The sequence below is a fragment of the Mixophyes fleayi genome, chromosome 4, assembly GCF_038048845.1.
Source record: "Mixophyes fleayi isolate aMixFle1 chromosome 4, aMixFle1.hap1, whole genome shotgun sequence".
Lineage (NCBI taxonomy): Eukaryota > Metazoa > Chordata > Amphibia > Anura > Limnodynastidae > Mixophyes > Mixophyes fleayi.
Window position 1 is genome coordinate 298,892,819 of NC_134405.1, and position 23,498 is coordinate 298,916,316.

The window sequence follows — 23,498 nt, forward strand, 5'->3', positions numbered from 1 at the left end:
ATGTAAGGGAGGAGGCATTTTTTTAATCTTTCTTTATTGTACTTCTTTATTTTTTTGCTTTACGAGAGGCGAGATAGCTCAAACCACATGTGTTCTCCCCTTTTGGAAATAGTATTTTTACTAATAAGTAGAGATGGGCGGGCTCGGTTCCCCGAGATCCAAATTCATCCGAATTTAGCCTATCCGTTTACCGAGCCGAGCACGCTCGGTACTCTCCCGCCCATTCAGATTCAAAATCAAGGCAAAACGTCATTGTAACGTATTCGTATTTCTGAGCTCGGTTCTCGCGAGATTTGAAAAGCATAAATACCCGCCTCCATAGCAATCCATCGCCATTTGACAGAGGGAGAGAGCAGGGTTAGGTCACACTGGCTAGATCAGCACAGGGACAGATCAGTATTTGGACACATTATTGTTTGTATGCAATACCATTGTAATATTAATTCCAGTTGTTCCAGCAGTAAGAGGAGGATAGAGGAGGGTTTTTTTGTGCAGTTTCTGGCACTCCAAGTGCTTTTGGGGTGCCCCCCATTCTTTGGCATTCATTTTTGTGGCGGTCAACAGTCATATTTGTCAGCAGTCTAAAAAAATAATATTTAGCACTCCCAAGTGCTTTTGGGGTGTCCCCCAATCTTTCGCATTAATTTTTGTGGCGGTCAAAAGTCATATTTGTCAGCAGTGTCTAAAACAATTTGTAGCACTACAAGTCCTTTGGGCTCAGAATGGATTCAAAGCAGTCCACATATGAGCAGAATGAGCAACCAGGTTCTGTAACCAGTCCTGATGGTAGTGTTCCCAGTACGTCATCTGGGAAAGGCGATGTCAAACTACACAGTCTTTTGAAATCAGTCAAAAAAACACACACCCAAAAAAAAATTACCGTGTTGAAGCGAAAAGAAATGTAACTGAGGAAAAGTTAAGTGCTGATAAAAAAAAAATTGCCAACATGCCATTCTACATACGCAGTGGCAATGAGAGAATGAGGCCTTCACCTTTCTCTATTAGTGGCAGATCCAAAATGTTACCGAGTCTACAATTGGTGCACAACTACTGTTAAGCGTCAAAGCCGAGCTGCAAGATAACAGTAAGGCATTAGAGGATAATGTTTGCTCTGAATCAGAAATGACACCAATCCCTGTGGAGAGTCCATCCAACAGTGCAATGTCTAATCGTGAGCATTCTGTTAGTGTACCCATAAAGAGGGGCCCTTTCAGCAGTTCTGCTAATATGTGCCTGAACAGCCCGAGTGTAGCCGGTGATACACAAATTGAGGATGCCACTTTGGAATTAGAAGATGATGAGGGGGTGATTTGTGTAAGCAACAAGGGCGCTAATGATGATGTTGATGATTATGATGCAGACAGATACCAAATTGCCTTTCTCAATTTCTATTTATATTCTAGATTATATAACGGCTGAATAGTTTTCTATTTTACTCCTAGTGGAGAGGATATCTGATGCAGACAGATACCAAACTGCCTTTTGTCCATTTCTTTGTATATTCTAATTCTACAGTCTATGCAGGCTGATTTTTTTCTATTTTGCTACAAGTGGATGGGGGGGGGCTGATGCAGACCGATACCAAACTGCCTTTGTCCATTTCTTTTTATATTCTAGTTCTACAGTCTATGCAGGCTGCTTTTGTTCTATTTTACTACAAGTGGATGGGGGGGATGGGGGGATGATGCAGACAGATACCAAACTGCTTTTGTCCATTTATTTTTATATTCTAGTTCTACAGTCTATGCAGGCTGCTTTTGTTCTATTTTACTACAAGTGGATGGGGGGGGGGGGGCTGATGCAGACAGATACCAAACTGCCTTTGTCCATTTCTTTTTATATTCTAATTCTACAGTCTATGCAGGCTGCTTTTTTTCTATTCAACTACAAGTGGAGGGCGGGGGGGGCTATAGAGACAGAAACCAAACTGCTTTTGTCCATTTCTTTAGATATTTAGCTAGAAGTGTAGGGTGTCTATCTCCTCACATCGGATCTGCCCTGTGTCTGTTTACAGCTAAATAGGTCTTTCTTACATGTCGCTCTGTTCAGTATTGTAATAATTATGTAGGTATAAACACTGTCGGTGTTTAAATCATCGTTAATTCGTACTACACTTCAATGTAACAACAAAATAACCTAATATTTGTAAAAATTGAAATTAAGATGGCTTAATCAGTATTGAGTTTAACACTATGTGACCACCTGCTACTCTGTCACCATTTCATATAGTCTTTGTAACATTTGCAGGCCTTGTGTTCACTAGCTGCAATGGTTGTCTGTATTTTTAATCATGAGAGGTACAGTACAACATATTTTCCTCTGCACCCCACTGCTTATAAAGGTAATGTAAATGCCTAATGTTATTCTGTGTGTCGGCGCTTGTAGCAAATTTCATTCCAATTAATATATAGAGAAATATATTCAAACTATTTCCTCTGCAGCTCATTTCAGGTAAAGTGCTTATATAGGACCGCCATTACTCAGTATATCAACACTTCTGTCAACTTTCAAACTCAAATATATCTATATATTTTCACCACTGCATCCTGCACTTTGTATGTTTTACAAACCCTGTTTGTAAAACAGTTTCATAAACCAACAATTTTCTAATCAACATGTTGTTTAATTTCTTACAAACCTAGGCTAATGTTGTCTGTGCCAGTGGCAGCCCCTTTCCTTTAAAGCTTGATTTGTATACTTAATTGCTCAAACACAACATATTAGATGATAATAGGGCAATCAGACAAAAACAGGCATAGCAAGTCATACATATATAAACACAAATAAAAACACACACTCAAACACACACATACATGTATACATTATATACCTATGTGCTGTTTTTTCCTTTGCAGTTTATTGAAGAAAAAGGGTATAAGAATGATACAAAATTCAATATGTTAGTGACCCATATTTACTAAACTGGGGGTTTGAAAAAGTGGATAGGTTGCCTATAGCAACCAATCAGATTCTAGCTATCATTTATTGAGTACAGTCTGCAAAATAACAGCTAGAATCTGATTGGTTGCTATAGGCACCATCTCCACTTTTTCAAACCGCAGTTTAGTAAATATACCCCCTGGACTTGTATCAGAAGCTATTCTAGTGGTGTATTTTTTGTTAGCTTTACTATATTGTAGTTCAAAAAGGCATAGTATTTATCTAATATAATCATGTGAACACCAGACCCTGGTCTTGAGATCAGTAATATATTTTTTTATCCAAGCTATCTGCCATCAGAGCAGAGATGAGCAGTGCCCTGGAGCAACATGGCTCAAAGCTAAACAGGCCTGGAAGTTGTAGGGTCCTGCCGAGCATTAGAGTGCAAACTGATGTTCTCTGCTGAAAGTACTATTCATTTAAAACAGACTAACTTCAGCAACCTTTAGCATGTTTACTGAGAAGAAATATGTCCCCACAATTCATATCATACTTACTAACTTTAGAAAGTTGGCTTCCGGGAGCCTGCCGGGGGAGGTGGGCATGGTGGTGGGGGGGGGGGGGGGCCTCCAAAATGCGCATCATTTTGGACTTGCCCTCGTGACGTAATGACGCAAACGCGTCATTTGACAGTGGGGGGTGAGGCCAAACGCCGCGATTTACCAGGAATCGCAGCGTTTGGGACCTAATTCTGCCCACTTCACTAGGAAGTGCTCACTTCCTAGTGAAGTGAGCAGATCCGGGAGATTGCCATACTCTCCCAGGAGTCCGTGAGACTCTCGCAAAATGCGGGATTCTCCTGGACATTCCGGGAGAGTTGTCAAGTATGATTCATATTTAGCCCAAATATCTTCAGCTCTGTTAAGCTTCTAAAACAATTGCATATATACTTGTAATGGTACCAGTAGTATTTTAGGTTTGGTAGACTTTTCCATTTAATAAAGCTAGCTTTGGCAGATTAAGGTCTCCAGTACAACCAGGAAAGTTCTAGAAAAACAAGAAATGGCAGTCCCGAATATGAGGTGCCACTCAAACACAATCCTTTAGTTACACTACAATTCAAAATAATACATGGCAATACCATTCATGTAACTATACTTAGAATGTAAAGAAGAAAAGCATGGCTTAATAGATAAATTAAAGACCTGTTTTCTTAGACTATTTACTTGTGGGGAACTATCAGTGGTAATGGTAAAAGAATATTGTATTCAATGAGTAGTAAGTTGAAAAGTGCATAAAAAGTTTAAGAGAAGATAAACTAAATATACAGCTACAATGTATAATTTATGCAGATTTTCTACTTGATTAAGAAAAGAACATTTTGCAATACTGCAATAGTTGCACACTGCAGATCGAGACAGCTGTCAAGCCTTAACACACTGATTTTCATTAATTAGGATATCATTCAAGTTAGACTCATGATTTTGGCCTTTTTTAATTTTTGGTACAGAATGCGCTTACTAGGGATGCAGCAGTGTACTTCTTACTTTTATACTTTTGTATATAAAAATTTCTGTCCACTAGGCTATTTAAAGCAAACCAACTGTATTATCCAACTTGCCACCATCTGCTGTTAACCCTTTGTGCAATATTATGGTCTAGTGGTGCTATTGTACAGATTTATGTTTTGAAAATGTCATTCCTGAAATAGGGAAACTGCACCTATGTAAAAGACTTGTTCCAGTGTTTCAATCAAAACATCAAAACTGTCAGTAGGCAAGTTTGCAGGTGGGTACAGGATGGTTTCCTAAATACTCCAAAGAAAATAGTGAAGAAAATTGGAAAAGTGTTGTTTGTGATTTTTGTGAAGGTCTGGAAAGGGTTAAGGAGATTTTCCAAAATGTCTAATATCCATTTCATTTTACAATCTGGTTGATCATTTAAAGCTTGTGCTATACCTAATCATCTTAAACCCAAAGAAGACTTAATCATAGAACGCTCAGCAATGCAATATAATAAGGTAGTATTCCAAAAGAAATTTGGTTGATACATATAGATCATAGTTCATTATCTCAAGATCAGTTCACTGTGACATTTTCAAATTTGGAGCACACTTTTTTTCACATATAAGACCTAATTAATCAAAGAACGGAAATGGCGATTTTGAACGTACATACCACAAACACACTCTTTGCATGCACAGAACCGGCCCATACGCCACAGAACGCAGCCACGTTCAATTAATCTTCAACTACAAAAGACACTTACTACAGCCTATGATTTCAGGGAGGGAACGAGGTGGGGAACGGGCGGATAAGGCAGTAAGGGCGTTGCCCTGCATGTATGTTCGAATCAAACCCCGGTGACCGCAGAAGTATACTGTTTTTCAGGTGGAAAGCCTGCGCCTGCTCAGGGTTTAGTCTAAATCATACTGATGACCATACACAGCATAGACAACCTCACCATCTAATGGGAGATAGAAGTATTCACCTGCATTCTATAGATTGTAAGCTTGCGAGAAGGGTTCTCTTACCTCTCTGTATGTATTACCCAGTATTGTCTTATTAATGTTTGTTCCCAATTGTAAATCGCTACGGAATTTGCTGATAATGATACAAGTAGGAGATCACTATGGTGCTATTTAGCTATAATGTTTGTTTTTATCAGTTTTTGCTGAGGATTATAAAATTATATACCAAAGAAGTAGGTGTCTATTTTTTTTTATTTGCAAACACTTGTGGAAGTCAAATAATTTAATGAAGTCAGCTAAATAAATATTGGTTTACCATGCGATTGCGATTAGTACGCCACGTCTCATGACGCAATCGCACGGGTAAACACACACACACACACACACACTTATATTCACAGTTACACTTGTAAATAGAACACATTTTCTAAATGTTCCAATCCACACTTGATTATTTAATAAATGTATTAAAAGTTATTTTTCCACAGATAATATTACAGTAAAGGTATTTATGGTTCAGGTCCTCTAAAATATATAGAGTTTGCTCTTATATCAATCCATATTTCACAAGCAGTAACTCGGTTTCTACAGAGTAGCAATTGTATATAGCGGTCAAAAGTTATAAGCAATATCAGAATAATACACAAAAGCACTCTTCTTATGGGCCAGTTTAAACCGATTCTTCGGCGGGAAAACACGTAGGCTACAGTTGGAGCGAGTTGCACCCTCCTTTGGAAGAAGATCAAATGAACTGACCTATGACCAGCAGTCTACTGGAACATTGTAAACCCTAGACCAATGAAGAACTCTCTTAGTGTTATCTGTGTATATTTTGTGATATCATCAGTGTTTTTTTTCTAAACTTAACAGCATATAAGTAGCTTCTGATTTAGGAACAGTCTCTCTTTGCCAACATACATCAGAAATGACGGACTGATCCTGGATCCAGTGCTGCGCAGAATATGTATCGGTTTTACTTTGTATTATTATTGTGTTCTGCTAAATTTTGCTATTAAATCTCTTTTGTGCTTTGGAACCACATTAATCGCCTCGAACAATATTTCTTGGTAGCGACAATACGGACATAACACACTGCGTACAGTGTCGGTCTATGATAGACCTATGAATGCAATGTCTAGGATAGTGATTGTTGTAGTACTCAAAATCTTTATATCCATTGATTTGGTACAGATAGTCTCCCCTCATATATGATGTCAGTTTGGCAGAACTATAACACAAATTAAGTGTGGCTGCTTCTGAATTGGGCAGCCCTCTTTTTGTGTGCATAACTGTGCTTTGTGAAGGAACAAAAGGATTCAAATAATGACTGTAGAGATTAAATTATTGATAAAATTTACTTGCAGAATGAATGAACAGTAATACGGGAATCATAGAAACCTAGACAGCTTTGGTCAATGATAGACCTATAGGCACTGTATCTAACTTAGTGAATGGTGTAATATCATCAACATCAACATTTATTTATATAGTGCCAGCAAATTCCGTAGCGCATTACAATTGATACCCGTAATCCTTTATGACACAGATATTCTAATTCTATATATGATGTTAATGTGATAGAATTGCACGATTGAAACATGAACTAAGTGTGGCTACACTGATTTGTGCAGCTCCTTATTTGTGTGCATAATTGTGCTCTGTGAAGGAATAATAGTGTTCAAATAGTTATACTAATCCATCTAATATAAAGGGCCATAATATTATATGCTGAAGCAATCTATATACAATTTGATATGGAATAAATGTGTGTTAGGTTTGTTTCATTAGAGTCACCTCAATGAGTTAAGTATATGAAGATCTCTGTAGAAAATTCAAGAAGAGTAATTGCAGGGATTCACAGCAAGTAAGATTTGGCTCTCATATATGAGAGCAAGAAAATAACTAAACTAGAGTAAAAGACCATTAGAGCAGCACGTTGGCTTAGTGGTTAGCACTTCTGCCTCACAATTTTGGGTTCATGAGTTTGATTCCCAACCATGACTTTATCTGTGTGGAGTTTGCATGTTCTCCCTGTGTTTGCGTAGGTTTCCTCGGGGTACTTCAGTTTCCTCCCACAATCCAAAAACATACTAGTAGATTAATTGGCTGCTATCAAAATTTACCCTAGTCTGTCTGTGTAAGAGTTTGGGAATTTAGACTTTAAGCTCTATTGGGGCAGAGACTGATGTGAGTCTCTGTACAGCGGAATTAGTGGCGCTATATAAATAAATATATAATGATGATTATACAACAAAAGAGATTTACAACTATTATCATAAATAACAGTATAAATTGAATCCTAATTAAGTCTAGAGTTCTCAGGAATTAATAGACATCCATTCAGAAGGGCTGAATTTTGACAGAGTTTTGACACGCTTCTTTTGAATGGTATATACTGGAGATGAGCGGTTCTGAGAAATCCGACAGATTTGAGATTTGGGGTGCAGAGTGAAACCGAGTCATGACTCGGTTTCGCGTCCAAATTTCAAATCTCAAAATGAGGAAAACATAATTTCTTGCGAGTTTTGCATGCCTCTATATAACCCTCCCTTGTTTTATCATCTGCAATGTTAGAACAGGCAGCGTGTAAGGAGGATGTTAGCTGCGGTGTTCTGCTCAAAAAATAGTGTTCGGGATGACAGAGGACCAGAGAAAACAATAGAATTGTTGTGATTATTGTGAAACAGTTCTGCAGAAATCAGTCAGCTAGAATAGTTTGCTAAACAATTGGTTTTCATTTCAATATGTCAGGGAGTTTAGATGGACTACTGGTTGTTATTGATGCATATTTAATACAGTAGTACAAGTATATAGACTGAGTTAGATATCATTCTGAAATAAGTAGTTTGTTTAGTGGACAAAAACAGTGTGCGTTTGTTGTAGCAGCAGAATCCAAAAAATTAATAGATTTATTTGTTTTAAAATTTTAAGTTTTTCTAGTGAAAGTAGTTTTGTATGAGGCAGTGACATCTAACTTAAGTTTGAAAAAAAAATGGGTGTTTGCTTGTGCGCATCACTGCAGTAGAACTCCTCCAAAAACTTTATAATCTAAACTTTTTTCTGTTTATTAATACTTGTAGCTCCAAACCAGGCCCGGACTAGTACTAAAAATCAGCCCTGGCATTTAAAACACACAGGCCCACCTGCTGTGAGCTCCATGCACGATATTTTTTTGCACGCTGAAGTTGCGTTGCTGGTGGAGTGCAACTTGAAGCATCAGCACAATCTTGTGTATCACGCTTTGTCTCCTGCCCACCCTGATCAATTGCCTTGTTGTGCAAATCAGTATGCTTGAATTACAAAATGTACTGTTCCGACTGCGTTCGACAACATAAAATGACTACAGTAAACCCAGGGCCTGATGAATGGTTCCGGTCACCGTAGGAAAATATACCGACAGCGCCTCCCTACCCCCCCAATGTATAGAAATACTCCTAAATATTTAGATTGATTGCACCATTGTCTCTTACCTGTTCTTGTTCTTCTCTTTTGCTACTTTGTTGTCTTCTCGCTGACTTTTGGAAATTTGGACTCCTGTATTGAAAATGCAAAACTGTTATTATTATATTGCAAAATGTTAAGAAACCCTGAATGATTAGGCTCTTTAATTTAAAAAAAAACCTCCATTATGGCCAGATGAAACTACCCCATTGTACAGGCATATAAAAGAGTAATATCTGAACATTTGTGGTCAATAAAATATAAACCTCTACCAGCTCCTTCTCACTGGTATTTAATATTCTAGTGATAGCTGAAACCAGAGAGCAGCCATATAACCGCCACACAAAACCGCCACACAAAAAAAGATATCATGCCCCCCAAAGCTGCTATATTTTTTAAACACCCCCCCAAGACATTTCATTTATATATATATATATATATATATATATATATATATATATATATATATATATATATTAGCTCTTCTGCCTCACAGCACTGAGGTCATGAGTTCGATTCCCGACCATGGCCTTATCTGTGTGGTGTTTGCATGTTCTTCCTGTGTATCCGTGGGTTTCCTCCAAGTGCTCTGGTTTCCTCCCACACTCCACAAACATACTTGTAGGTTAATTGGTTGCTCTCAAAATTGACCCTAGTCTTTCTCTGTGTGTGTGTGTGTGTGTGTGTGTGTGTGTGTGTGTGTCTATGTTAGGGAATTTAGACTGTAAGCTCCAATGGGGCAGAGACTGATGTGAATGAGTTCTCTGTACAGCGCTGCGGAATTAGTGGCGCTATATAAATAACTGATGATGATATATATATATATATATATATTGTGGCACCGTATGACTTTCACAGCAATTGTGGAGGCCCTAAACGCTAGCTAGACATAGACCAGCTCTCTCAAGACCAGCCAGCTTCCCCAGCATTGGTCTCAGTGAACAAATGATACAAGCAAGCTTTTATACATGATACTCCTCCTCCAGCCTTAGCTTGATGGGCAGGTGACACACCCACCTTTTCTTTAAGAGGAAACTCCCATCACAGGCTCTGTTTGCACTAACAGACACACCCTGTCTGTTTGCTGAGAGGAAGGAGCTTTCAAATCATGTAAGTTAACCAAACTTTAAACTACACATAAGTTTCTACCTGGTTTAACCTCAATCTAGGTGCATAACTGCGCCAATGTTTTATTCTGCTTGTATGCTTTCTCTGCATCTTGTCAGATAAATGCCCCCCTTTGTTACAATATATATATATATATTATATATATATATATATATATATATATATATATATATATATATACATACATATATATACACACAAAAATATGTGAATAGCGCTATAGGGAGTAAAGTGTGTAAAAAAATTTGTAATTGATAAAATATATATATCTATAAAAATATATGTATAGATAACAATCTTAATGGCCATTTTCATTTCCCCTTACTACAGCCATTGCCCCCCCGCAGACATTTTTACTTACTCCCCCCCTGATAACATTTTTACTTACTCCCACATATTTTCAGTCCCTCTTCCCCCCTGCAAACATTTTCAGTCCCCCCCTGCAGACATTTTCGGTTTCCCCCCCCCCTGCAGTAACTGTCACTGCTCCCCAGCACTATTTTCCCTAAAGTAATGCAAATAAAAAGAAAATACACCAATACATTTATATTAGCAGCCTCCTGGAATCCACTGTGCGCCCTCTACAGCTAAACCGCGCTTTGTGAATCCTATGTGGCTGCGCATGATGTCATATTGTGCGGCCACGCAAAACTTGAATGGCGATAGCCAAGCCAGCACACACAGCCGTCGTGATGTCACACGTCATGACTTTCCACCACGCAGCTGCACAAAACTTTAACCACCCGATCCCAGGAGTGCATTTGACACAGCCATCTGCCCTTCCGGCAAATGCCAGAAGGGCCAGATGGCAAGTCTGGCCCTGCAGACCAACCTGTTCAAGTAGAATTACTCCTCTTGGCAACCATGAATTACTGTACAGATCAGGAGCACCCCAGTACCAGTACTGACAGTAGTAATAGTTTTACTGTTTTGACCTCAACTAGTTAAAAAGTAATACGAGAAGAAAGTTGATGAAAGCGTCCTCAAAAACCAAACACTATTTGTCAAATTCAATCTTAAAGAAATCATCAGCTCTTGATGTAAGTAAGAGACAAATTTCTGATTAATGTGATGATTTGTTCAAAGAAAGGAAAATATCTAACATGCCATACACCACCCACAATGGTAAGACAAGGCTCAGCCTGTTTTTTTAGTAGGGGTTCTGCTACTGCTGGTACTGGTATAGGTACTAGATTGGTCATTCCAAAAGAGAGTGTCCAACACGGTATGGCGTATATTCCTTAACTTCTCATGCACCACCTTGTTGCTCAGACTGTACGTCTGTCACGGTCACCTCCAAAACCACCAAATCCATGCCTGAAAATAACACTGATGCTGAAGAATAAGTTGGGCAGTCACAGAATCCTGAGGCAAGTCAGTGGTGAAGAATATACTAAAAAATGAGAGGTCAGTGCAGGAGATGCTGTTCATTATCCGTAATATTTCTGAGCATTTTAGACATTCAGCGACTACCTGTAGAACATTGCTGCAGCTGCAATAAAAGATCCTTTGCCACCAACTGAAGCAAGAGGTAGTAACAAGGTGGAATTACACACTTTATATGCTTCAGCGTCTAGAGGAACAACAACAAGCCATCAAGAACTATACACATCAAATTATAAGATTGGGAGAGTGGACACATACCATACTCCAGCACATTGGGGAGTCCTTACTATTTTATGCAAGCTACTGAAACCATTTGAAATTGTAACAAATGAAGTGAGTTCAGACTGTGTCAAGTCATACCCCTAATCAAACTACTGGAGAAACAAGTAGGAAAGCTAAAAGACAAGATGAAATTTAGCGGTTCAGCAAAGTATGTCGGTCTTGTGGATCAAGTTCTTTATTCACTTTTCCAGAATCCAATGGTTTGCAGCATTTTGAAATCGGATCTCTACATTTTGGCATCCATGCTTGATCCTAGGTTTAACTCATATGTAATGTCTTTTATTCAAAATGACACAAATATTTACAGATGCAAACAGCTCATTGTATGGATGCTGTCGACTCAAGTCGCACGTGACTCGTTCACTGCTTCAGCTTCTCCTTCAATTGCCAACAGAATGTGTAGATTTCAGTGGGCATAAATTAATATTGTGTGATGATGATGACATTGTCAACGTAGAGGAAGATGACCACTGTTAGCCAAATGCCCATTAGTAATTTCTTAACAAAAATAAAATCGCTGTCTATTCTGTCCAGTTCATCAGCCAACAACCAAAATGGTCTAAACAAATCAAGCACTTCTGCATCAAAACTGGCAGCCCTTGTCACTAAAGTGGTTGGTTTGTTAAACTATGTGCATGTCCTTTTAAACATATGAGTGGGGGAGTGTTCCCTAGGACAATCCCATCTTTCACTATTTTACATTTTAGCCTTAGTTTATCAGCTTGTGTAACAGTAAAAATGCTATGTGTTTGACACCTAAAAATTAATTTATTCGACATTCATAAAGTCAGCAACATTAGTCGACAATTCAGATGCTGAAAGTATTATTAGGTCTCCAATTCACATAGTTTTCCGTATGTTTAGGTGGACAATTGAAATGTCGACAGTATTTTTGTAGGGTTTAGGGATAGGGAGGTGGTAATTGTTTTCCCGAGATACAAAATCCAGACAACCAGGATCCTTACAAAAAAAACCGATTACTAAAAAAGCAACTGGAATATAATACAGACTTACCTAAAAACCGAAGCAGCACATTTTCAATGAGAGCGGCATGCTGGTAGGATCTAATTACAAGTACACAGCTGTCCGGCACTTCATTTTGACTTAACTTTACAGAGCGACATAGATAAATGTGAATTTAAAGCAGCAATGTTGTATGCCGCTGTCATCAGAAATGTGCTGCTTCAGTTTTTAGGTAACTCTGTATTATATTACAGTCGCTTTTGTAGGGACCCTGGCTGTTGGAGTTTTGTAACTCGGTAAAATCCAACTTCTTTAACCATATTCCTACCCAACCCAGATAGGGATATGGTTAAGGAAAGGGTTAGGGATAGGAACAGGGACAGTGACAGGGTTAGGAATAATACTGTCTACATTAGAATTGACAACCTAATAAATACTGTCTACTTTTCATTTGTTGACCTAATAATACTGACGATTTCATTAGTTTGTCCACTTTACAACTCTATTCGGCTGTGAAAAATACAGAGTAGATAAGGAATGGCGCTAATGTAACAAATAAACAGCCCTGAGGATACAATAAGGGGACCACCAATCCCCCCAAAACAGAATAGAAAACAAATAATGTACCTGAAAGGCGCTAATTCTTCCAAAATAGAGAATATAATTTTCATATAAATGTATATGTTGCGTGTAGGGCTAAATATCTCGAAACATACATAAAAGCAAAAGCATATATAGTGTAATACAGTCAAAATAAATAGACATTTTAGGTAAAGGACAGTCCCCCATCTAGATAGATCTTTTAATCCTGCACTAGGATTAAAAGATCTATCTGGATGGGGGACTGTCCTTTACCTAAATTGTCTATTGATTTTGACTGTATTACACTATATATGCTTTTGTTTTTATGTATTTTAATCCTTTTAATCCTGCACTAGGATTAAAAGATCTACCTGGATTGGGGACTGTCCTTTACCTAAATTGTCTGTTTATTTTGACTGTATTACACTATATATGCTTTTGTTTTTATGTATATTTCGAGCTATTTAGCCCTACACGCAACATGTACATTTATATGAATATACTATTCTCTATTTGGGACGAATTAGCGCCTTTCAGGTACATTATTTGTTTTCAACTCTATTCGGCTGCCAACCAATCATATTATGTAAATCATGTAGCTGTCGAACACTTGTATGTATCACACCTGGGGGTAAATGTATGAAAGTCCGATTTGTTCAACTTCGCCGGAAATTGGCGACTTTGCAGATAAAATTTAAAGCGGTGATGGCTTATAAAGGCAAGTTTGCCTTTACAAGCCATCGCCGCTTTAAATTTTAGCCTCAAAGTCGACGATTTCTGGAGAGTTGAACAAATCAGACTTTCATACATTTACCCCCTGGGTGGGTGGTCCCAAGGTCAATGTCATCTTGCACAATTTAATATTATCCCCTTATTCACTCATCATCTTTTAACTAATGTCTACTGATGTTGACGCTGTCCATCTAATGAGATCTGATACTGCCGCTGCAGTCCCTCTCCAAAGTATGTGCTGCTGACCCTTTCCAATATGTTGCTGCTGACCCTCTCCAATGTATTGCTGCTGCCCACTCCAATGTATTGTTGCTGGCCTTCTCCATTGTATTGCTGATGACTTTCTCCAGTGTGTTGCTGCTGACCCTCTACAATGTGCTTATTCTGAAACTCTCCAATGTATTGCTGCTATCCGTCTCCAACGTGTTGGTGCTGACCCTCTCCAATGTTTCAAATATGCTGCCTAACGGTTACCTACTTATTGTATCTTCTTTTTCCAAATGAAAAACTAAGTGATGTATACAGCTTTGATGAGGATAATGATGAAGGTGATGATAACATTGTTATTTGTCACCATTGAGGAAGATGACCACTTCTAACCAAAGCTGTGTCTAGTTTTGTGCACCTGTGCAAGATGAGATTTCAATTTGTTTAGCAAAATCATTTAAATGAGATAGGAGGGTTTTTGCACCACCTCAGACTTGGCAGAGATTGAGTCTTATTTCATATGTATATAGGACTCATTTTGCACCCTCCAACTGCACTTCAGCAGAGATATTCAGATATTCAGGGATGTCTGTGCCATGTATTTGTGCCACTCCTCTGTCACTAATTTTAGCCAGCCAGATTGCTGCAGACTTTAGTCAAAATTGATGAAAATCTGGACAGTTTTGAAGGGATCTTTAGAAAATAGACTGGGAATGATTGGAAATGAATGATAATGCTATAAAAAGCCAATAAATGTATCACAATTTTTAATTAAATCCAGATATAAAACAAAACATTTCATGATATTGGGACAAAACCTGTCACAAAACTAAAACACTAATACATTTTAGAACCAAAACCACATCTAAAACCAAAACATGGGTCTCAGCACACATCTCTAGTACATATCACAAGAAAGAAAAAGTGTGTCTCGTACACATGGTTGTTAGACAGAATCTCATCTTAGCATGTAACATACACTATATTTATTTTGTGTTATTCACAATATCTTTTCTATACTTTAATATTTCTCTCAAGAGACCCATTAGTATTTGTGAAAATTATGAGTTTATAATAAATGAAATAAAGTATTGAACAATTTTAATAATTATTTTTGAATTTTAGTGTGCACCCATTGCAAGAGAGCTTTTTCTTTTTTGATGTCAGACATTCCACAGGTGTTTGACATCATGGGTCTAATAAGTGTTTGATGCCAAGAACCCCCCCACCCCAATATATTTTCTTGTGCCTTCAAAAAGCAGTAGTCCTCTTGCAAGTACTGTGTTCAACATAACATGAACATTTGCAGAGATGTATCACTTCAGAACTGTTAAACTTTTAAAATGTGTGAACAAAGTATAATCATAGAGCTAATATATGTTTTATCAATGTACTAAGGGCCTGATTCATTAAGGCAAGCAAAGCAAAAAAAGTAGTAAATTTGCTCCTGGACAACCCATGTTAAAATGCAATGAGTTTATCATTTTGTAATCCCTATGGAATCCATACCCATGCTGATGTGAGACCCCTCTGGTACAGGTGTTGTGATGTGCGCCCACTTACTTGTGGGTTTCTGATGCTGCTTGGTACTCTACTTGCTGTCACCGTCCTCTACTGCTCCGGCTATAGCGTGAGTATGGCATCCACTACCAGCGGGTCCCCTGAGAACTCAGGGATTGAAATCATAGTTACAGGGGAGTGACCACTGGTGGCAATGCAGTGTAAATGTACATAGATATTGGGCGCCTGGTCATTTCAGTTCACAATAGAGTCAAACTTTATTACACTCCTCTTCCTCCAGCACAATAATAATAATGGTTGCAGAAATTTTTTAGCATATCTTACCAGTAAATTAATATGTATACCATTGATCAGTCTGGTGACAACATATGAAAGGTGTATATCATTAAATTATACTGTTTTGTACGCATGACCACCACATAGTTTCTCTTAACAGGTATAGTACACACATACTGTAATCTTAGAACTTATGTTCCTACTGGTGATGGGAATCGAGCAAACCAACACTTTGAATTAATGAAAGAAGCACATTATTATAGGGTGACTTTATCCATAGGGCTGAACCATTTCGTGCCTATCTCATTAATAGGAACTAAGATATTCTGTTGTTCACAAATTTTAGTGCATTATAGTGTCAGTGTGGGCTAAGCTGCTATTTGACACTATATGAGTGTTTTATGATGAAGGACCAGTTCCTCCCCAGGGTCTATATATTTTAACTCACTTAATTCTTTCCCATTTTCTATATATTTTTTTTATAAATAATTTGCCAACTATTAATGATCTTTGAGTGCCTTTTTAATAGAAAGTTTAATAAAGATTAGTTTTAACCTGTATACATTTGTTGGATTAAGGACTGGAGTGCTTCACTATTCAACCTTTTTCTTTGTTTCTATATGTCTCCCATGGCATCTGGCCATGAACCCCCTCCCAGGGTGCAAACACTTTCATTTAATAGATTCAGTGGCTCTCTCTCCCCCTTTCTGCATACATTGCTCCGTGGTAGCTGCCACGCACTCACCCCTTCCAAGGGTCTCTGTCTGCCAACCATTCATGCTTCTATCTTACAAACACAGTCTTCCAGGCAGCTTTCCATCCAAAGGCTCTACCATTCTGAATACATTTGCTGTTGGGGACTCTCCCCCTCTTGTCCACTGTCATCCAAGGGGTACTCATGTATGGGTCATGTATGGCTGCATCTTCTCATGCTCTCCCTCACCTCTGAAGGTGGGGATCTTCCTCTGGCACAGTCTTTCTCTATGGGACTCTTACTAACTTGGAGGGTCTTTAATGCCCTTACTGAGCTCTTAAATAATGCCTCCTCACTTTACTGCCCTTACTGGGCTAAATATTGCTAGCTAATGGGCACCTGCCTTGCCCTACCACTTGCTGGGATCACCCCCCTCCTACCCAGTCTGGGCTTAACTAAAACGGCCAGGTATCTTGGTTGGGAAGCCAGTGTATTTTATAAACTGTGGCTTTAACCTAATTGCCCTATTACCAGCACAGTGCAAAAACGCCATGCCCCCATTAATTGAGACTTGAGCGGACATGCGCCGGTATCGAAATCTGAGCGGATCTCAAGATACATTTCAATTTCAATTTGGGTATTGGTGCGATCTGCCTAATCAGTACTTGACATATATTAACAGACAGAATAGACTGCAAGATAAAGTCCCATCAGAACACATGCAAAAAAACTGTTTGTTTTACTTTGAATACGTAAATCTGGATGTTCTTAATGCGTACTGTACATACAGTGCTTTTATATAGTCTATCTTTCTTGCATACATATTTTCTTTGTTATGCAAAGACATACATATGTGTAGATTTTAATACAAACACACTGCCGTGACAGTCATCACTATCTGTTGGCACTTAAGCCTGCCCTGTAACTGGTGCAAATGATATGGCTAAAAAAAAAAACGTACTCATGAAAAACACAGACCTTGAATAAGCCGCATCTGCATTGGCAAACTGTCAGCAAGCGCTTACTGTACATTGCCTACATTAGTCCGCTCCTTCCCTCCCCCATTCATCCTCCAAGTCATAGGCAGTTATGTCATTTGAGTTTAGACATGAATTGCATGTAATTGTGTCCACTGGCATGTGGTCCATTTCTGAGCATGTGCAGAGATATTTCATGCGAGATACGGCATGCAAATGGACTTGCGACCGAAGATGAACCAGGCCCACTATGTCCCTTTAAGTGTGCTGCACCTTACACAAGCAATGGAACATGTAAATGTTCTATTACAATTACACCCCTTATACCTACATGTGCTTTTGCTGGCATAATGATACATTTTCTAATGACAAAACCCAGATAAAACAGTAACAAACAATTGTCAAGTCATGTTTCTCACTGGTAGAAGACATGCACCGATTCAGAAGGCATCCAAACTCTATTAGCAAATGATTGCAATATCTGACTTTCAATACCACCAGACAAGGTCCAAGTATTGATTACTAAGCCCCTGGAGCATTGGGCCCAACCATGTTACAATGCAAGGGGTGCAAATTAGTTCATTATTTTACACATAAGAAAAATACTGGCTGTTCTTTCATGTAGCACACAAATACTTGATAGCTTTATTTTTACCCTGAAATGTAAAGTTGATCTAGGACATTCCTTACCCCAACTATAAATCTTTCCCCACATTTTAAATTTAGCTCCCCCTCCAATGCAACATGGTTTTGAGAAGTTGCAAAGTTACTCATTTTTTTGCCTTGCTCTTATTAATGAATCAGGCCCAATATGTTTATCAGAGGAGAGAGGGAGATGAACAAGCAGGCTAGAGACACAAAACAGTAGTTAAGGAAAACCAAAGAAGACACTAAAACACAGCCAGGGGTCAATTACCTGAGGACAAAAAAACAATGTCTACCCAGAAATCCATAAACAAGGCACCTCCAGAACCCTCTATAGGAAACCAATGTTTGGATATTACATAGTAGCAAGCTTGACATTTAAAAATGAAGGAATGGGTGCCAAATATATATACATATATATATATATATATATATATATATATATATATATATATATATTCATTAGAAAGTGTGCATGTATGAATGTATGAACACATGCAAATGAAGAGACTCTGTACGTATGCATAGGCATAACAATACCCACATCAGCACTATGCACACTTTCCATTTTGCCTGTCCCCATGAACAGTTCTGTGCTCATGCCAGTAACTTCCCCATATGGCAGAAGGTTTTCTCCCATTCACAGATGATTCATATAAAAATTCATACACCCAACAATTGGCTGGCTAAATTTCACTTGAAAAATTATATAATTAACCTTTTTGCTACCACCAACCGAATTTAGATCAGGGTCTGTCCCATGTTTAGGAAGCAACTCATGTACATTTAATATTACTTTACACCTACTATCACAGTGTTCCCAGCACACATGTAAATAGTGATCATGTGTTCTTCAGGATTGCATGTTAGACTCATAGAAAAAGTATCTCATAGAGATCCCTATGACCAAATGTTATAATGATGACATCACTGGGTTGAAGATGTGGGGTCTAATAGGAACAATATTATATCTTCTACAGTGCCTCTCAGAACCAGTGTCTGCAAAAGCTATGAGTCCCAGAAATGAGGGGGAGCCCAGAAATGCCAGATTGGGCTTCACTACTCATGCTCTGGCCCTGCACATGCTCAAAAGATCATTGCATGTATTTATGACTAGAGAGGCTTAAAAATGTTTCAAAATTGTTTTCGAACCAGTTTGTTTCTCCTTTTCTAAAGCTCAGAAATTTGCAAGAAATTCTTGAAGTTTAGATAAGCAAAAAAATTAAAGCTAAACAAGTTTCAGCCAGTTCGACTATGTTCAAGCTTAAATTGCTATGTTGTATATTATTTTAAAGTTTCTGCAAAAAAAACCAGCAATTGTTAGCTCTAAAATACACAACATGATGGTCGAACCAAACAAGAATTTCCTCTCACTCCAAAAAAAAATAAAAAAATAATAATTCTGGTTAGGTACAATAAAAAATAAAAACGTTATTCCCTGAAAAAGCAAAACAGGAAAAGGAATCACTTGTCTCCGGAGGTGCAATTTTGTCAGATTTTGTCTACTACTTAAGGCACGTCTGCCTCTTCAGTAGTGGCATGTCCCTCTGCCTGTACGGTTGTGGATAATTTTGGCTCCTAGTGCTGCAGACCATCTAAAATTCCTGGTGTCCAGCTCTCAAGCTTCCCAGGTTAATCTGGACACCCAGATTATAAATGCCTGTTGTCCTGCCTCACTAGCTGTCCTGCTATGTCCAGTCTAGCCTAACAACTAGTACCAGCTCTCTCTTAAACTTTACATGATCTCCAACAGCTCTAGCTCGGTGCCCATTCGGAGAATCGCAACCTGCGGGGCGGAAGCAGCAAAGTCCAAACATCCTTGCGGGGGTCCCTAGCAAACACTGTAGCTAAGAGGGTGCAACATGTGCCAGCATTCAGGGTGCAAGGGGTTCTAGACATATAGCTTTAAGGGTAACCCTAATCATAAAAAATGTCTAACCTCCTACCACTTTAGAACCACCTTTTTAATTAAATTAAACTTTTCCAATGTTCTCTTCAATGTTTGATTTAGCCTTAATTATGGCTTAAATAAACTAAATATTAAACATGAGAGGGGACTGTCTTCATTGTGACATTTGTGAGTGTTTACAGCTTTATGTTGTGCAAAAGACAGCAGAAAATTAGCTTTTCTGCAGAAGTGTGAACAGTACAAAGTGAATTTTACATGGACAAAGCCTACACCAGCCCTGGGTTGGTGCAAAATAAAAATGATTTTTTAGTAAATGATTGTTCACCCTCTCACAAAGCATAGTGTTTCATCCCTAAATATATGTACCCTCTATCTCATTTTAATAATCTTAGTCTTAAAATCCCACTTTTGCATGTGTGCACCTAGTCTGCACTTAGCAAGATATTTTAGCACGTATGCACCCCACAATGCACTTTAACAGAAAAGTTAGGCCACCAGCGCAAATCAAGGTTCGTGACATCACTAAGGATGATTTTTTACTGCACAGCTTCAGTTTTGCATGTTGTAAATGACCTCCTATGTTTTCACGTCAACATATCTGAAGAGGCTTTGACTAGAAAATTGAACTATGTAGACAAAACATTTTCTTTACTTAGATCACTGTACTTGTTCACCAATGGCTAATTTTGGACAATAATTTTTTATACAAGTCGATTCACCCATTTCTAGTACAAAGTAAAAAGAGCAGTGGTTCACTGCGCTAGACAGTAGAATAAGTCACCTCGTTGTTTCTTGATACTCTATACACCTGTGTATATCTGTGATATCAGATATGGACAATGTGAAATAAATTTCCACCTAGCCACCATTATTAACTGCACAATACACCAGGACAGAGCCATCTGTTAGAGTTACATTGAAAAAATAATAATAAGAGGCCAATCTTGCAGTAGAGAAATATTTATCTGTATTGCACTGATAAGTTATAATCTGCATGTGAAAGTTAGAGTACAGATTCAATTGGCCACATTACTGCCGAAAGAAAAACGGCCTGCGCTCTATTAACGCTAATACAGTCATTTTAACCCGAATTTCTGCTCGCAGCTCCCCGATCAAAAAATCAGCGTTAAAGATTACTAACAGTAATAGAGTGCACTATTAACATAGTAACAGTAATAGTGCGCAGGCTGCATTACTTTCGGCAAAAACATGGCCAATTGAATTTTCCCCTTGGTGACATCAACAATTAAGTCTTTGTTTTGCATTTATATTAAAGTAGTAGATTTAATCAATGACAAAACCCCAGAAATATTACATATATTTATAACATAAAAATGAATGCTTTCAAGTGGCACCTGCTGTATTTTTTTTAAATCCATCTTACAAAAAGCAGCGATCAAAATAATTTTTCCCCCGATTATGGTAATGCTCTTATGGTCCTACTCTACCCTGTAACAATTTCAGAGGTAGGATTCCTTGTGTTAACCTAAATTGGTGCTGGCCGACTAAGGCTGCGGATTCCCTGGTTTTCACCAAGAACCGCTGCAAGGCAGGATGGGCTTAGCTGCCTAGTGGCAGGTCCCCTGACCTTCCACTAGGTGTAACACACAATACTGATCACAGTAGTAGAGGGAAGATTTACTTGGCAGCAATCGGAGAAACGGAATCTGAAAAGGTACACGAATGGTTAATAATAGGTTCTGGTGGCAGGTGGAATGTCAGAACAAGCCGGGGTCTGGTACATATACAGACAATGAGGTACAGAGTCAGGAGGCAGATGGATAGTCAGAACGGAGCCGGAGTTTAGTACACAGGAGGGCAATGCAGTAGCAGAATCAGGAGGCAGATGGAGTGTCAGGATCGAGCCAGAGTCTGGTACACAAATGGTCAATGAACAGGATAGCAACTCAGGGAGCGAGAGCACAGAAACCCAACAAGGAGTCAGACAAGCTGAGACACTTGTTTCTCTGACACTGCTATAGTCTCAGAGTGAGGTTTATATACTCTGCAGAAAGACTATGCTGCCTCCCATCCATGATCACGTGAGCGCCCGAACCAGGAAGTGCTGACTACACAGAGGGAGAGGATATCAGCATCACAGGAGTGTGGAGCACCAGGGCCATCTTTTCCATTGGGCACGATGGGCAGCAGCCCGGGGGCCCCACGGGCAAGGGGGCCCCATAGGCAGGGCTCTTAATGAGAATAAATAATCCTGCAAAAGAAAAAAACCTGCAAAAAATACCTACAAGGGTCACTGAGCAAGTACATCTATCTATCTCTATATATCTATATCTGTATCTGTATACATCTATATATCTATATCTATATCTATATCTAGGGGCCCCGGTGCACTGCTTTGCCCGGGGGCACATAATGTTGTTAAGATGGCCCTGTGGAGCACGTACATTGTGACACAACCCCATTGCAAAAATCAATACAGTCATTTTCAGAGTAACCTCTTCATTGTAATTTGAGGTCGACAGCAGATGCTGCTGCAGCAGATGCTTACTGCAGCAGATGATGTTAGAGAGCAAAACTCATACTTACCTACTTTCGCGAAGTTCTTTCCGGGGGCATGACTGTGGGGTCATGGCCAAATGCTTCATTTTGGCCCCACCCTGTGATGGAAATGCCGTTTTGTCATGGGGGACAGGGCCAAAATGTCGCGATTCACAGCGAATCGCGTCATTTAGTGGTGACAGTATCGGGATGCGGTAGATTTGCCAGCTCTCCCGTGAGTCCGTGAGACCCATCTAATTTTCGGGAGTCTCCCGGAATGTAAGTATGGCAAAACTAATGTAAAATATCAATACAAAAGCAATTTTAAGAATAATTGAAGATAAAACACATCAGGGTGACACGCACATACATACATACATACATACATACATACATACATACAGGGGTAGCAGGAAACAGGGATGAAAGAAGGAGTGTAGATTTGTCTGCTACAGCTAAAACACGGCAATGCATTTGGTCAAGTAGGGGGCAGTGTTTAGTGGTCACTTTTGATCATGATCTATATAGCAAAAATTAGAAAGTATTTTTATGCAGCCGACAACTTGCCAAGACACAGAAGAAGGAAAACAGGAAAAGTGGTAAATTGCATAAATATACTTCTTAAGGTTTATATAACTAGGATCTGACCACCTTTTTGTATTCAATCTTTATCTCCTGCTCGGTTATGTATTCTGGTGATTAGCCAATCAAATCATGGGAATGTGCACAGCATTGCCAAGTTGAGAATCAGAATATTTACAGCAGAGGGAGATGAATGTGGTAATCTCATGAGAAGCTGTAACCTGTCAACTTGTGTGATCATGCTAAAGAGGGCAATGCTGCATGGGCAGTATTAAGATGTGACAATAAATTTCTAGATCAGACAGCCTATCTCTATGTGACCTT